This window comes from Emys orbicularis, chromosome 7 (genome assembly GCF_028017835.1).
Source record: "Emys orbicularis isolate rEmyOrb1 chromosome 7, rEmyOrb1.hap1, whole genome shotgun sequence".
NCBI lineage: Eukaryota > Metazoa > Chordata > Testudines > Emydidae > Emys > Emys orbicularis.
The window spans coordinates 94,370,098-94,383,683 of NC_088689.1; the positions used below are offsets into that span (position 1 = coordinate 94,370,098).

The 13,586-nt window shown below is 41.7% G+C and overlaps 1 protein-coding gene across 1 annotated transcript in view; it reads right to left on the reverse strand.

Annotated features, from left to right (window-relative positions):
- The window catches only part of EFCC1 (EF-hand and coiled-coil domain containing 1), a 90,425-nt gene that overhangs the window by 61,731 nt on the left and 15,108 nt on the right, over window positions 1–13,586 (reverse strand). The window lies entirely within an intron of this gene.

The following is a 13,586-nucleotide window of genomic DNA, read 5'->3' on the forward strand; positions in this document are numbered from 1 at the left end:
GGTGGAGAATGAGTGACGGAGGGAGGGGAGATGGAGTGAGTGGGGGGCGGGGTGTCAGGGAAGAGGATGGGGCCGCGGGGAAGGGGGCGGGCCAAGGGTGCTCAGTTTTTGGCAATCAGAAAGTTGGCAACGCTCAAACACTTCCTGGTGACTTCTGTATTGTGATGGCTGCTAGCTATCAAAAACAAAGCTTCATTAGTTTAGCAAATTAGCCTAGCCTATAGTAAAGCTTCTGTAGAAAATTACTCTTTATTCTAGTAGATCAGACAAATAATTGCTACACTTCCAGCCTTAGCAATCTTCTATTTTAAAAAGAACACCTTAAGATTGAGTCACAAGAGGAAGGGGAAATGGTATTTTAGCTCACAAATAACTTGGGTTTTACCAAGAGGATAAAAGGCTGGTTCATAATAATAAAACACTATTTTTTCAGAAATGGGGCATTGACCAATTAAGGTTTGCTAATAGCAACCACTGGTTTTTAAATGTCAGTGATTTTTAATATTTGAGAGCAACTGCAATAAAACCACAGAGAAATCCTCTCTTCAAGTCTGAAACACTGACACTGCCTCAGATTTACATAAAGGACAAATAAATTATGTGACTCCACAATGCCTTCAAGGCTTTTTAGCTTTGACAGTGGCTGCTTGATGTGAATTGAATGATCCATGTGTGAGGTACAGAGTTCCAGCTGTATACCAAGGAACTGGAAGGGGTCTCTGGCAAAACCAAAATTTTGTTTCAGAGCATCTTTTGGAACTAGAGAAGCTACCTCACAGTGCAGAGCAAGACACGGGTGAACAGAGGGGCATGCCAAAAGTTGGAAAAGTGTGTGCTTTAAGTTCCTGATCCAACCCCATTGAAGTCAATGGAAAGACTCCTATTGACTTCAATGGGCTTTGGATCAGGCCTTAAATCACCTGTGTAATGAAACTGGCTGGGATTGTTGCAAAAACCTTTAGACAAAGCTTGCACTGCTCTGTTAATACAATTCCTGCGTGTGTACTATCTGACAGAATGGCCGTTCGGGGGAGGGGTTTCCCAATCCATCTGGAAAGGATTGTGTGTGAGCCAAGTGACTGAAGCTGTGGTAATATTGCTGTAGCCTGAGCTTTAATTAAGGATGAGTGAATACTTTATTTAGTATGGAATTATTTTGAATGGGTTTGGGTTCCCCCCACAGATATTGGGTGTTTTTTCTTCTCTATGCTGTACATATTGCTTCACTTCTTCGGTTTCTGAATCCCGTGCTTTTTATACATACTAATTCATCATTTTTATAATTTATAGGAATAAACCTAACTTTTTAATTCTCCCTCCCCTACACTCCCTCCAATCCACTGTTTATAGTTACAGTAGAGCAAAGAAAGAAGTACCCTATTGTGACCATCCTCATTACAGGCTATGATAACAACCTGCAAGAACCAGGGAAACCACTCTTAGCCCTGAGCAATATACCTAAATAAATAGGGGTTATTTTCTCTCTCAGAATAATCAACCAGATTCCCTTTTCTACAGTTGGGTTTTTGGGTATCCCAGACCACTCCAGGACCCAACATACTATATATTTAAACACACAACTCTTACACATGCCACTTTTGCTTTCACTTCTCAGAAATATATGTTAGAAATTGCAAAAATCCCATTGCCTGGAAATTAGATAAATCCTATCTCATGGCTGTATCATTTGAGGATTATATTTCACAGCTGTAACATCATAGCTGAAAACTTTGACTTGACTTGAGAAGTTTTCAAGCTTTTTAACCATAAGATTTCAGTATGCAAAAGAAGTCATCTTTGTCTAAATTCTCAGATGTCCCAGTCTCACCACCCAGTAACTGTTCATAAGCCTTGATATCAAATTGCAAATTAAAAATATCTTTTAAAACTTTTGATCCTATTCTGCTTGTCATACTAGTAATCAGAATCTTATAAAAATAAAAACACAAGACATTGTGTATGAGATTTTAATAAAAACTTGTACACTTGCTTAAAATCTTAAAATGTCCTTCCAGTAAACAACTTAACTTGATTGTAAAAATGTCCTCTGCCCTTGGTCTCTAGTTTCCTATCACAGTTTTGGTAACTTTTCTATACAGAGAGCAATATTATTTCTACTAGTACCTCCACATCAGCCTTATTTTATTTCTGATAGATTGTATTACACATAGTACATGTCACATATTCTGTTTTGAAAAGGTTGCATCCACCATTTCTATTACTCAGTCATGATATATACTTAAAATTTAGATTGATCCAGCTATGTCACTTGGGGGGAGTGAAATGTTCACACCCCTGAGCACCTCAGTTAAGCCAAGCTAACCCCCAATGTAGACACAGCTAGGATGATGGAAGAATTCTTCCATTGACCCTAGATACTTCTGCTCAGGTGGTGTATTCCCTATATTGATGGAGAAACCCATTGATGTAGGAAGCATTTTCTACACTATAGCACTACAGCAACATAGTAGTGCTGCTGTAGCACCCATAGTGTAGACTGGCCATCGGTGTCAGATTTAATATAATTTTTCTACCCAATGAATTGACTGATTTCTCTTTGAATAGAGATCATATACTGTACAGTAATTATTTCTTTTTTAAAACACATCTTTAACCATCACTCACAAAGTCAAACCCAGTGACACACAAAACACACACAATAGAGACTATAAGGGGAGAGTGTCAAAGGAAAAGAGAACACAAAAGGCTAATAAATATGCAACACTGGGGAAAGTGCACTACAAAGGAAAGTTCCTATAAGCAAGGGACAAAGAAATGGCAAGCATAAAATTGACAACCCAAATATCAAGCCCCATTATATAACTCTACTTTAGTGAGATTAATCATAACTTTCCTGAAAGGCTTCAACCCTATTGCAGCACTGAAAAGTGATTTGTTCACAGATGGTGTGTTCACTTAGAACAGTTGTGCCAGTGACTAATATTCCACATCTACGAGATTTCTCCTTTTGCAAAATCAATTTTGTCACAAATACTGCTCCAATAATACAGATTTGTGCTTACTGTCACTATAAGATGCTCTGTTGTTTTTGGCCCTTCCAATACTTTTCTTATGTTAAAGAATTGATATTGGAGGCCACCGATAATATCAGAAATAAAACAGAGCTTTGTGTATTAACAAAAACCAGGTTGTTCACAATCTGAGGGCTGTATTCTCAAATCACTCTTGCTCCTTTGTGCTGCCCAGGCCTAGAGGGAGTTAGGAATGAGGTGGAGATCTGCTTCACTATGCCCAGTTTCGGCTGGTATAAGTTAGAGCCGTTGCTCTCACTAGAGCACCATTTCTCAAATGCAGCCACTGTGGCTGCAAGTGGCCACCAGGGGATTTCCCTGCAGCCACAGCAGTTTCCTGGACAGTGGGGGGAGGGGGGGGGGGAAGCCTCAGCCCCTCCCTTATGTCCCTGTTGCTCCTGCATGCGCCACCCCTCTGGAGACACAGGTGGGGCACACAACGCTTAAGGAGCAAGGAGGAGGCGAGGAGGGGGTGAGAAGGCGAGCAGCGAGGCAAGCAGCAGGCGGGGGGGTGAGGAGGCGAGGCGAGTGGCGGGGGGAGCCCTGGTGGAGGAGTGAGGAGGCGAGCGTGGGTGGGGTGAGGAGGCGGGTGGATTGGGGGGGCCCTGGCGGAGGAATAAAGAGGCGAGCGGCGAGCCAGCAGCAGGATGACGAGGTGGGCGGGGGGGTCTGGCTGCGAGCGGGGCAGTGAGGAGGTGAGCGGTGAGCCAGCAGCAAGATGAAGCATGCGGGTGGGGGTCTGGCTGCAAGCGGGGTAGTGAGGAGGCGAGCGGGGGGGATGAGGAGGCGAGAGCCAAGTGGGGTGGGGCGCGAGGAGGCAAGCGGCGGGTGGACGGGGGGCGGTCCCTAGCGGAGGAATAAAGAGGCGAGCGGTGAGCCAGCAGCAGGGTGACGAGGTGGGCAGGGGGTCTGGCTGCGAGCAGGGGAGTGAGGAGGCGAGCCAGCAGCGAGCAGGAGTTCTGGCGGCAGGCAGGGGGGAGTTTGTGGCAGGGGAGTGAGGAGGTGAGCAGTGGGTGGGGGAGGGAGGAGGGACACAGGAGACAGGTGGGGGGTGAGGAGGTGAGGAGCGGCTGGAGCCCCAACCCTCCTGTGCCTGGAGCCACAAGCCCCTCTCCTGGAGAACCTCTGAGCACCCCACCCTACCCCCCGCAGCTGGAGGAGCCCCGGGCTGGCCAAAGCCCCAGGACCCACCCCCACCCCTGCCCGGAGGAGCCCCGGGCTAGCCGCAGCCGTGTGTCCCCTCCCCTTAACTCCCCTCCCCAGACCTAAGCCACCCAGATATGTTTTTCATTATTATTTGAACTTCTATTATGTCAAAGCATTTTTAAATTTACTTCAGAATTGTTGTACAATCACTTTTACCAAAAAAGCAAAAGAAACAATAAAAAAGACAAGAACGTACAAAGTACCTTATTTGTGTTTCTATTCTGTTAGGTCCAGTGAAGAATAGAGATAACTGTGCATGATTTTTATTGAGTCTGCAAAAAACCCCCCAAAACCTTACATAAATAAATTACAATGATTGGATGTATATATGTGCATACTACTGTATTAACTTTAGGAAAAATAAATAATTTTAGGGAAAAGTGTCAGTGCGGCCACCAGCAAGAGTTGGTGGCCGCACTCTGAGGCCACCAAAAAATGTGTTGCGAGAACCCCTGCACTAGAGTCAGGGCTAGGGTCAGTGCAGACCGGCCCACAGAGACATAAACAGCTTCCTGATGTCCTACCCCACCCTTCTGCACCATGCAAAATCAATGGAACTTGTACTCCTAAGTTACTTAGGTGCTATGGATCATTATTCAAAGGAAAAAAATCATTCAATTCACTTTCATTTTCAAATCCCACTCTAAATATTTGCCGGCATGGAAGCTGGTGGAATAAATGCTTTTTCTGTAAGGATTCCTGACATTTGCATAAGTCTTAGCTGTGCTTTTCATTCATTCAGATTGTTTATATTTCAAAGGGTCACTCTCAAATCTTTTAGTAAACAAAATGCTACTTAGGTCTGCCAGCTCCAGGAATTCTGGAATATTTTACTCAAAGCTCAACTCAAATCTTACTAAGTTCTACTTTAAACTTGGCTGACCTTTCAGTAAGCATTACCAAATACCTCCAGTGTTCTGTGTTGTGAACTAATGCCAAGTATATACATGATGGGTTCAAGTCAAGGGGAGAGAATAAAAGCTGAGCAGATGTGCCGCATATGCCAGGTTTTCCAGTGTTATGACTAATGTGACATCACAAACCTTCACCAAAACTTTATGCTATGAAAAGAGACTCTCCATAAAACAAAGTATGGGGCCCTAAACTTGTTCTGTGGCTAGACTGAATGGTTTGGGGGCACTTCCAATGCAATCTGATTCCTTACACTTGGCGCCTCCTGTGTTAAATTGAATGATGTGTGATGTGATGCCAGTTACCATTAGAAACTCGGGCACTCTTCAGAACTTTTTCCACCGAAAAGACAGCATTGAAAAACGCCATCAATTAGCTTTGCACAAATTTTTCAAGAGTTTTTAAGAACTCTGCTATATGCATTGAAGTTCTTTCTTCCACAGAAATTTCCAAAGGGACCTCATCCTGGCCTCAAAGTTTGCATCTCCAACTTACTTTCCACCTAAAATTTTGCATATGAAAGTTCACGTGAAAATATAATTTGCGAATTGGGTGTACAGAGGAATCAAGGTCCTAGAACATAGATTTGCTGTGAGACACTGGACAAATCATTGTCTCTCTGTGCCTTAGTTTCCCCATCTATGAAATGGAGATAAATAATATCTAGTTCCCTCACTGGGATGCTGCAATTTATTAATTTTTGTAAACTGTTGTGAGATCCTCAGAAGGGGCTATATAAGGGCAAAGTATTATTGGAAATGCATAGCTAAAGGGCTGATTTTTGTAGACACAAACCAAAACCTAGGACCTATGCACAACAGAACTCCAGGATTATTTGATTTCTGCACCCAGATGTGGATCCGGATTTTGGAAATGTCATTCATCTGTATAATGATCTCAGCCAAAATCCTGGATCCAAATATGCCTCTGAACTTTACTGTGACGGGTTGGATCATAGAAACCCCCTTGGGAGCTGCCACCTGATGTGCAAAGACTACCTCTGCTCCTGTTTTCCCTGCCAGCTCAGGACTCCAGCACCCTGTCTTGCTGAGCCAGACACTCCCATCTGCTCCAACACAGACCCAGGGTCTGAATCACTTGCCCCAAAGCTGCAAGTTTACCTGAAAACAGCTCACAGAAGTGTACTTGTCTTTAGCACTCAGATGCCCAACTCCCAATGGGGTCTAAACCCAAATAAATCCGTTTTACCCTGCATAAAGCTTATGCAGGGCAAACTCATAAATTGTTCACCCTCTATAACACTGATAGAGAGATATGCACAGTTGTTTGCTCCCCCAGGTATTAATACATACTCTGAGTAAATTACTAAATAAAAAGTGATTGTATTAAATACAGAAAGTAGGATTTAAGTGGTTCCAAGTAGTAACAGACAGAACAAAGTAAATCACCAAGCAAAATAAAATAAAATGTGCAAATCTATGTCTAATCAAACTGAATACAGATAATCTCACCCTCAGAGATGCTTCAGTAAGTTTTTTCTCAGACTGGACACCTTCCAGGCCTGGGCACAATTCTTTCCCCTGGTACAGCTCTTGTTCCAGCTCAGGTGATAGCTAGGGGATTCTTCATGATGGCTCCTCTCTCCCCTTTGTTCTGTTCCACCCCTTTATATATCTTTTGCATAAGGCGGGAACCCTTTGTCCCTCTGGGTTTCCACCCCCCCTCACTGGAAAAGCACCAGGTTAAAGATGGATTCTAGTTCAGGTGACATGATCACATGTCACTGCAAGACTTCATTGCCCACTTGCCAGCACACACATATACAGGAAGACTCACAGGTAAACACAGCCATCTGCGGATAATGGTCCTGGTTAATGGGAGTCATCAAGATTCCAAACCATTATTAATGGCCCACACTTTACATAATTACAATAGGCCCTCAGAGTTATATTTTATATTTCTAGTTTTAGATACAAGAGTGGTACATTTGTACAAATTGAATGATCAAACTTAGTAGATTATAAGCTTTGTAATAATACCTTACAAGAGACCTTTTGCATGAAGCATATCCCAGTTACGTTATATTCACTTATTACCATATTTTTCTAAAACTATCCCAGTTACATTATATTCACTTATTATCATGTTTTTATAAAACCATATAGACTGCACAACGTCACATCATTCATCTGTATAATGGTCTCAGCCAAAATCCTGGATCCAAATACGCCTCTGAACTTTGGAGTGTTGGAACGTCTGCCTGTATCCTAATGTTTACAGTGTGAGATAATCTCTAAGGATGATGTGCAAAACCTCCAGCTCAAATGCAGAGGTCATTTAATTAAAATGTTGCCCATAGGGTGTGGAATTTTTTTAAAGACTTTTGAGAGCTGAATCTTGTTTGAGTTGTGACTGCCTGAATAACTGCCAACAGCTATTGATGTAGATGACAAAGATTCAGATTTGTGGGGCAGTTTGACAGTTATCCACAAATCTGCTGAGTGCCATAAATAAAAACCTGGGGAAAAAAACACTGAAAAGCCAAAGCCCTACTATTCTGCACTGCAAGTAATAGTTAGACCTGTTACGTAGATGAGATGCTTATTATAAACTTGAAAAAAAATACATGTAATTGAAAGTAAATAGAATGGAATCTGGCACTGAATTGGAGCAATGATCCTCTATTTGCTATCCTCAGTGCAGAGGAGACTGGAAATAAAATCAGAAGGCCAGCATGGAATATATTTGCTGTAGTCCTACCCACATGTACTGCTAAATAACATTCCTGCTTCTCTGAAAATACAAAAATATTTGGTTTTGTAAGTGACACACATTGGCTCACCTGCCCTAATCAGTTTAGAATCTTGGCGGGTTCAAGTAACAATGGAGCTGTTGTCTATTTGTATATCCAAAAATCTGTGGTTGGTTGCCATAATAACATCTCCTAAGACCATATCATCGTTCTAAATAGACTAGGGATGTTCAAGATCCTTTGCGACGTATCAGCCCAGACTGGCCCAAAGATGGAGTCCAAACATATCTTTGACAGTGGGTTTCAGTGTGGTGGGTTTTCAGTATAGCTGGGCAGCTCAACTCCTATTTTTTCCATTCATGGATATTTTCCAATGCTTTTAGATAATTAAAAAATAATGTACCTGGGCAATTGATAGCATGAACATTACCAAAATATGGCTCTAGGAATGCTAAAAGAGAAAGAAGAACATGTAACCAAGTAAAGGGCTAAATTAATTTCATTCTCTAGATAAACTATAGTAGATTAAAGGCTGAAGTGCAAACTCTGGCTACAGCAGAGCTGAAGCAAAAAATATTATCTATATATCAAAAATCAACTAAGTGGGTTTTTTCCCCCCCTACTGTTTAGTATATGGTGTCTCTAGGTCATTCATTCTGAATGCATGACTTTGTCCTTCCATGCTTTTTTCTGGAATATAAAAAGGTCTTTTTTTTTTTTTACAGTAACATCTGCAAGTCTCCCATGAGCTATTCCAGGGTGACTTCATTCATTTTGTCATATTATTATGGTCCTCAGGGTGCATTCCTGCACATAAGGTCTCCTCCCCTGAAGAACAGTATCTCTTCCACATTATGAGAGCAGATTTTTTCCCCTTGTACAGAACAAATTATTTCAACCAATTCTAACATCTGGACTATTAGTAACTTCCTGCAAACTACTGACTGTTTTTGTATCCTGCAGTCATTTCTGTGTTTAGGAGGATGGTTTGAGGAGCCAAGGGAAAGTAATATTTTTTTCTTTAAAATTCTCCTTCCCTTCATTCTTGTGAGATAGAGATCGAATACTCTGAAACAATTAACTCTCCCTTTTATACTTACTATAGAATAAAAAGGCGAAAAGAGTGGAGAATTCTTCAGCAGTGTGTTTTTCAGGATATGCAGTATCAATACTGGCTGATTTTCAAAGTGGCTTGGGCGAGCTGGGACCCAAAACCCCATCCACAATTATGAGATATGATTTGTTAATTTATTAATTTTCTTAACTAAGTGCTTAAAGTTAAGCATGTGTTTAAGTATTTTGCTGAATCAGGACCACCATGCTCGGCTTGGCCCTTGCAGGATCCAGCCCTAGTACCTAGACTCTGCTTGGCATTCTGAATTTTATTCAAGCTCTGTTTGACAAGTAGGGAGGCAGAGAGATTCTGTCAAAAGAACTAGAAGTTCAAGATTAATGTGATGCTTTGAAATGCATATCTAAAAGGTTTGCAACACTCACATTTGTTAAGTTTTTAGCACCACATCCTGCTTTTCTTACTCATATGAGTAGTCCCAATGAATTCAGTGGAGCTACTCACATGAATAAAGAGAGCAGGAATTGTGTTAACTTTTATTAGGTTTTATTCTCACTTTCTATATGGCTTGCATCCACAAAGACGTGGTGCGACACTGTTGCACATAATAATACAGTGATCCCTATGAAGACATGGAGAAAAATCAGAAGGCTCGGCATGCTTCCTTGACTCTAGAAACTCCTTCTACAATTGCCACAAGATAAAACTGAGTGAAAACCTGTCAAGTTTTCTTTAAAAAAATGAGGCAAAGTGTGTGACTGTGTAGATAACATTTAACTGAGGAATCTTCCCAAATCCCCACTGAGGTACATAATAAGCTGTAGCACACTGGAGGCTGCAAACCCATGGCTTCCAGTTGCATTTCTTGTGGTTACAAATAATTGTCCTTTTTCTACACCTCTTAATGACACTCATATTGGATGGCTTTTAAATAGAAGAATGTGCAGTCAGTGTAAAAACAGTGCCGTACCCAGAGTAAGCTCCTGTATGTAGACTTGTTGTCTGTATTTATAGATGCCCATCTTATGCAGATATATCCGCAATGCCACTATAATCAACACTAATGTTGTCAGGCCTGTGAGTTGAGTATGCCAAAGCACAGCAATAGCTGAGACTGATGTGCTGTCATCTTGCACCTGGGCCCGTGGATCAGCATTTCTCTAGGAAGCCCTCCTGGCAGAAAATGACTTATATGTTAACTATATATCTGGACTGCTGCTGGTCAAGCACCCGTGAATCAAAGGGTGTGTACCTGATGGGTGGGCTAGCGCCATTTCTTTTCAGACTCGGTTCACGCAAGAATGAAAATTAAGAAATGATCCCTTTCTGAGAAGTGAGAAGTCCACGTTTCATAGCCTGTGAGAGACAGAGAAAGCATGCACCCATCGAAGGGAATTCATTTGTTTCTTTTTACGTGTAAATGGACTGGTTTAGGAAGTCGCCTTTATGATTTAAAGGGCTAGCTGGTTTTGCTAGTGTAAACCAAGTTGCATGACTCCTGGCTTTGGAAAGTCTGCCAATGGAAAGGCTGTGATGATACAAGGTGGCCATATCTCTTTGCTGGGAACTCCATAGGTAGTGGGGGAGAGTAATGCAGTCCAGAACCAGAGTTGTGCTGTGACTGGGGATGTGCCAGGGCAGCCTTGGGATGCACTGATGGAGTACATCTACATCCACCTCAGCTGGCAGAGTACCAATGAAGCTGCTGGCTGAAATTAAAGTTCCCCTCCCTGGCACAAATCTGACAGAGGCAGAAACGCCACCTGGCCTGCTTCTGGGCTAAATGAATTTTGTTAGAGAGGATCTAGTTAGTTAGCCAGTGAAATGCTGGAATCTGCTTTTAAAGATTTCTGCACACAGTAGATATGGCACATGCTACATGACAAAACTCATTCGGTCCTTTGGCCTGGATGATTTTTGTCTTTCCTCACCTTCATAATGCTCACAGGCGTTAATATTTCAGCAGCTGGAAAGTGTCCATTGCAGTGGGGGTTGCTAAGTGACAGCTACAATGTGTGCAACAAATAGTTCCTACTCAGACTTATGGAAAGAAGTTCTCAGACTGTGCAAATGTAGGTCTGCTGGAATGAATAGGCAGCGTCCCTACATGCAATACTGCTATTGTGCTCCCATTGAAACTCCTCAAATAGGGCAAGCTGGATTAAAAAAAGGAGGATTTAATGAGAAGCCCAGCAAAGTCTCCCAAGAATAGATGCTGTATAACTAAATGTCCAGCACTGAAAAGCCTAAAGAGAACTAGATTTGGCTATATTTCAGCTATCAGATTAAATAGAGCAAGAGCAGCCTCCCTTTTGGATAGGCATCCTTCAGTGTTAATTTTAATGAATTTGGAGCAAAGGTTTTTCTGTTATTTGAAACAAACACGTCAAAAGTACAGATAAGCACTTTGTACATCCAAAACAAAACAACCTTTGCTGAAACAGATTCTATACATTTTATTTGATGTGAACAGTCCTAAGTACAACATGTTGAAATGGTTCTTTAAGCTTCTTTCTACTGGAGATGAATAATAATAGACCACCAGCCCCAATATGTCCCTTTTAAGGTCCCCTCTTCCCAGTATTACCCCAACCTGACCCTGTTTAGGAATGTTCAATGCACTGTAAGGAATCTTAATCAGTCAAGGGACATATGCAAAGGTGTTCAGTTGCTAATACTTTTAATTTATTTAAGAACTTCATTTTCAAGTTCCCTTTTTGTGTGTGTTTCAAAAGTTTAACATAACAAGTAACTAATTACAACCTGCTGTTTACCCTGGGAACGTGCTTGGTGGGTGGGGGTTAAGAAGGAGAGGGTCAAAGCAATCACCTAGAACAATCTGGTTGACTGCTCTTACAGCTGGCAGTCAGAGTGTCAATATTCAGGCAGCTGCTTCAGTCACAGTCTGCTTCACCATCCAAGAGTTCAGTTCCCATGTTATTGTTGTTCTTTACCTAAAAATGTTTCTCAGTTTAAATTAATAAACCTGTACTATTACATTTTTGTAGGAACGGACCAAATGGCGAACGATCGCTACAGCCAACTGTCTGGCTAAGTGTTGAAGAAGAAGATTTTAAACCCCCCAAAGGCAAGCAATATGAAGTTATTATTCTCACAGGAACTGAAACCTGACCCCTCCTGGACTTTACACATATCTATTAGGTGGTTTTAAGAATGCCTTAGTATTACAGATGGGCCCGGAAATGCTGTTAAGATCTGGATGAGCTTTAGGCAGGGGGGATCAAGGTAAAAGTTAAATCAGAGCTGGGGCTCACTGTAATCTCACAAAATGTTTTTGTGGGACGTTGGGGTCCAAATTGCACAAGTCTCACAAAGTCAGTTGGTCTCATGCAATTTTACCCTCATCTGAACAAAGCCCTGGAATGAAATCCCATAAATGCTTGATCTGCAGCCAAATTTCCCCTGCCCTGAAATTCAGAACCTCAGATCCAAGTGCCTTCAGTTTTGTCCCATCTCCACTTAATGTTGTATCAACGTGGCCAAGTAGTTCATTAACTTTTTGAGGCTCTTCTGTTTTGTTTTTGTGTTTAATTTCTTTAGAAACAAAGGAGAAAAACAAATATGAGAAAATGGCCAGGGCATTTATCAGACTGTGGATCTGAATATGCAGTCTAGTGAGCCCACAGTCTCCATTCATATTTCATGCCCTCTCTAGAGTGGATTCCCATGAAAGTGAGTTGAGAGGGCCCAGCATCTTGGAGAATTGGGACCAAAAAAGGTACATGTTTTTAAAAGTACACTTTTATAATAAGGAAGCTAGTTGCGATTATTTTCCCCTTTCAAAATTACCAATCATTCAGGGCCTCCATATGGAGCTGACAGCAGGAACCTCAGTGCACATGTACAAGGGTGGCCATAAAATATTACTTTGCATTGAAAGACATGAAGCTGTCATCTACAACATCATTAAAACTTCTCAATTAAGGATTTCTGGAGTAACCTATTCAGCTGTAATGGCAGCAATTTACAGTACTAGAGGAAACTGAATTCTACACATCAAGACAGCTGAAATATAAAAGGAAACAATACATAAGAACATAAGAAAGGCCGTACTGGGTCAGACCAAAGGTCCATCTAGCCCAGTATCTGTCTACCGACAGTGGCCAATGCCAGGTGCCCCAGAGGGAGTGAACCTAACAGGCAATGATCAAGTGATCTCTCTCCTGCCATCCATCTCCATCCTCTGACGAACAGAGGCTAGGGACACCATTCTTACCCATCCTGGCTAATAGCCATTTATGGACTTAGCCACCATGAATTTATCCAGTCCCCTTTTAAACATTGTTATAGTCCTAGCCTTCACAACCTCCTCAGGTAAGGAGTTCCACAAGTTGACTGTGCGCTGCGTGAAGAAGAACTTCCTTTTATTTGTTTTAAACCTGCTGCCTATTAATTTCATTTGGTGACCCCTAGTTCTTGTATTATGGGAATAAGTAAATAACTTTTCCTTATCCACTTTCTCAACATCACTCATGATTTTATATACCTCTATCATGTCTCCCCTTAGTCTTCTCTTTTCCAAACTGAAGAGTCCTAGCCTCTTTAATCTTTCCTCATATGGGACCCTCTCTAAACCCTTAATCATTTTAGTTGCTCTTTTCTGAACCTTTTCTAGTGCTAGAATATCTTT